The sequence below is a fragment of the Mus pahari genome, chromosome 3 (genome assembly GCF_900095145.1).
Source record: "Mus pahari chromosome 3, PAHARI_EIJ_v1.1, whole genome shotgun sequence".
NCBI lineage: Eukaryota > Metazoa > Chordata > Mammalia > Rodentia > Muridae > Mus > Mus pahari.
Window position 1 is genome coordinate 66,286,107 of NC_034592.1, and position 4,254 is coordinate 66,290,360.

Sequence of the window (4,254 nt, forward strand, 5' to 3'; positions counted from 1 at the left end):
ATATATATATATATATATATATATATATATATATATATATACACACACACACACACACATAGAGAGACAGAGAGAGAGAGACAGAGAGAGGGGGGGAGGGAGGAGGGAGAGAGAGATCTCCAAATAGAAGAAAAATAACAAATACTAGTTTACAAGCACTTGACTCAACTTAAACATAAACCATTAACTTGATGACTTTTATCCTATTCAGACTTTATTCATGATAAATGTCTCCAAATTTTAAAGCAAAACTCAATGTTTCCATTTCTGAAGAATGATGAGATAAAATGCACATGGTTTATATTACATAATCTCCCTCAAGATTAATAAATTATATTAGTCCATGTTTAAAACATCAAGCAATTAAGGTTTATATGAAATGAAAAAAATAAAACCTCTGGGGGTAAAAAAGAACTCCTTTGAAACAGTGTAGCCAAGGAGGTTTTCCTTATTCCATATGCTTATTACCAGAGATGTTTCTATACCTTTTTAAACACTGAGTAATCAATCGTTAAAATTGTGTAAGAGAAATGCAAAGGTTTCCAATCAATTTTTTTACATAGTTAAAAAACCTGAAAATCTACCATCAAAATTGTTCTGGGTGGAAGTGGTAGATACTGTGTGATTGCTACATTCTGTATCTCAAGTGTTTGTAGTGACATCACGGAGATTTCAGGAAGAACCTGCACGACAACTACTCCGCAAAGGGACCTGCATGTCCTCCAGCTTGGCTAGAATAGAGATGGGACAATCAAAGAGTGAACCTACAGAGAGAGGGAGAGGAGAGTGGGTCTGAAGGATGTAAGCAATAGATACACTGTTTCCAAGCAACCATCCTAGCCGGGCAGTGGTGGCTCAAGCCTTTAATCCCAGCACTTGGGAGGCAGAGGCAGGCAGGCCAGCCTGGTCTACAAAGTGAGTTCCAGAACAGCCAGGGCTATACAAAGAAACCCTGTCTCGAAAAACAAAAAAATCAAAAAACAACAACAAAACAAAACAAAACAAACAAACAAACAAACAAACATCCTGCCAGAAGACGGAAGAGGAATACTGAGGACAAAGAGCCAGCCAATCATGCAGTCATAATCCTTGTAGGGTGCAGAGAGCCCAAAGAGAACCACAGAAAAGAGCAGTAGCACTTGATCCTTACTAACCACCAGGGAAGAGAACATGATTTTAACATTTTCAACTGTTAATATTCAACAGACAGAATAATTGCTTTAAGATACATTTCGTTATTATGTCTCCCTTTTTAATTCTGATTTTATTAATTTGGATACTGTCTCTGTGCCCTCTGGTTAGTCTGGCTAAGGGTTTATCTATCTTGTTGATTTTCTCAAAGAACAAGCTCCTGGTTTTGTTGATTTTTTTGTTTGTTTGTTTGGTTGGTTGGTTTTTTTTCGAGACAGGGTTTCTCTGTGCAGTCCTGGCTGTCCTGGAACTCACTCTGTAGACCAGGCTGGCCTCGAACTCAGAAACCCACCTGCCTCTGCCTCCCGAGTGCTGGGATTAAAGGCGTGCACCACCACGCCCGGCTTATTTTTATTTATCTGAGTACACTGTAGCTGTCTTCAGACACACCAGAAGAGGGCATCGGATCCCATTATAGATGGTTGTGAACCACCATGTGGTTGCTGGGAATTGAACTCAGGTCCTCTGGAAGAGCAGTCAGTGCTCTTAAGCTCTGTGCCATCTCTCCAGCCCCTTGTTGATTCTTTGTATAGTTCTTTTTGTCTCTGTTTGGTTGATTTCGGCCCTGAGTTTGATTATTTCCTGCCGTCTACTCCTCTTGGGTGTATTTGCTTCTTTTTGTTGTAGAGCTTTCGGGTGCACCAGGGATGAGAAAAGAGACAGAATCAAGGCAGGCTCCTAAGTCTGGATAATTGCAGTAGCAAAGCCTTGCAGTGGCTAAAAGCATGCTAGAGAAGAACAGGTAGCTCTTGGGCATGCGGAGCCTGAGGGCCCTTCCTTAGATGACTCTGGAAGAGGCATTCTCTCCTATCTCAGCAGTGCAACCAAACAGTCATTCCTGCTCTCGTGGAGCCCATTGTCCTGGGTGCCCTTTTATTCTTTTAAGTCAAGGGTCAACACAATGAAAATACTTTGTTCCTTTAACTTTAACCAAATGAACAAAAGGCACAGATTCTCCAAATAGATCAAAATCCCTTTTCTTAGCTAGGGAAGGTGGGTAGTGTAGACCAGACTCTGGTCTGAACCTTTGTCTTCTCACAGACTTAACTTGACCAGTCACTTCTCCGCGTGCCTTTCCATTCTTTCCTGTAAATGGGAGTAACAACACACGTACCATGTAGCCGTGTAGGGAACTCATGTGTACACCTCATATGGCAACACCAACTAGAGCACAGTGTGTGTTGTCGGCTTTTATTCTATCAACACTAAGGACCCTGCTCCTAAGGCTGCAGGTCTTCTCTCCCTGGTGTGGTTGCTGTTGAGCATGTGCTTTACCAACTACCAATCATTCACTGCCCTCAGCATACACCAGTACTGGCCAGTGCCAATGTAAAGTGGCTAGAAATACCAAGTGAATGACAAAGCCAACTAAGGGCTTGCAGCTCTGAAGCTGTGACTGTCCCTAAGGTTATATGCTGAAGTTAGTGTTCCACTATTCAAAATTATGTGTCTACCCAGTGGCTCTTGTGTCCCTTTAAACACCTACCAGAAAGACAAAGGCCAGAGATAAAGTGGTCAAATTTGTTCTTCGAATAATTATTTCAAAATTCGGTAAAAAGAAGACAAAAGGGGACTGATTAAAATAATAGCCTAGGGACAGTTCAAGATTTCGCAAGCACTGATGACTGGGTTATCTTCTAAATAAAATTAATAATAGATTCTCTCCCCAAGACAGGCCGGCTGCTTTTTCGTATGAGCGTGACGAGAAACCCTTAGAATCCTGTTTTTCTCTCGAGTCTTAACTTCAAACTTTCGCTTCTCTTTTCCATCACATGTTCTTGTTCAGATCTTTCCTTCTCGGTATTTGGCCCCCTCAAATATTTGTAGACCAGGGCTAACACTAAAGAAAAGGCTGTCTGTTCCTTGGAGAGTGGAGAGATGATTAAAGAGCCATTTCTGCATGTGAAAGGTGCAGGACTCTGCCAGGCCAGGGCCTGAAGAATCTGTTGTGCAAGAGCCTGGTAGGTGCAGGGGATATTGGTACGAACTGGAAGCCAGCAATAACAGGGTGATTATGGAGCCCTTACTGCAAGCTGCAGGAGTCTCAGAAACAGCTGTGGAACACCCTAGCATCTATCTTCCTCAGTCAATATTTTTTAAATTAAAAAAAAAAAAAATACTGATTTTTTTCTTTTTGATGAACCAGTGAGATTAATTATGATTAGTTAGAGAAGATGGGGCCACTTACCAATGGGGGGGTGGGAGGGCGGAGGCTTGTGAGTTTCTTCCTCTAATAAACTATTTCTAGTTAATAGACATCAAACGCACTCTTTTCTTTCTATTATTCCCATAGGAGTAAACTCCTTAACCTGAGATCTAGCCTGATTTGTATGAAATAAAATACTAATTTTCTGTATCCGGGAGAAATGAAACTTGCTTCACCAGTTAAATCCAAGTGTAAATCTTGCTCTCCAGGGATGAAGTAATAACAGCATGAGGCTGTGTCTGCTGCCTTTAGCAAGTTAAAAACAAACAAACAAAAAAATAAAAATAAAAAGGGAAAGTTAGTTAAGTTGATAAAGCAGCATTAAAAATAGGAAAATAATATCAGTGACTTGTTCTGTGATCTCTCTGCCCCAAGTTTGACTCAGCCAGTACATATACCATCTAGTCTTAACCACGCCCTTAGGATACAAACACTTTTGCCTTTATTCCCAGGTAAGGGTTGAAAAGGTTATACCATTCCCCTATGGCTGGAATAGGCATGGGGTCTTGTAGAGATTCAGTACCTGGTTCAGCACTACGAATTTGCTCAAGAGTCTCAACTAACTGGCCAAATGGCCAAATGGGGCTGTTCCCAAGTAGCAGTGCTCAAAGCCACACTTTAGAGTAAACACAAAATACACAATAAACTTAATATGAAATTACTAGTGATAGTCAACACGTCACATGTTCTTCATAAAAATATGTTCATTCTCAGTGTTTTAAAAGTAAAAAATCGTTTGGAGCATCAGTGTGTTTCATTAAGACTTGGCTCTGGCCGGGCGTGTTGGCGCAAATCCCAGCACTCAGGAGGCAGAGGCAGGCAGATTTCTGAGTTCAAGGCCAGCCTGGTCTACAAAG

General features: G+C 41.2%; 1 protein-coding gene across 1 annotated transcript in view; it reads right to left on the reverse strand.

Moving 5' to 3' along the window:
• Window positions 1-4,254, reverse strand: part of Frzb (frizzled related protein) — a 30,749-nt gene that overhangs the window by 22,527 nt on the left and 3,968 nt on the right. The gene's annotated exons all lie outside the window — the stretch shown is intronic.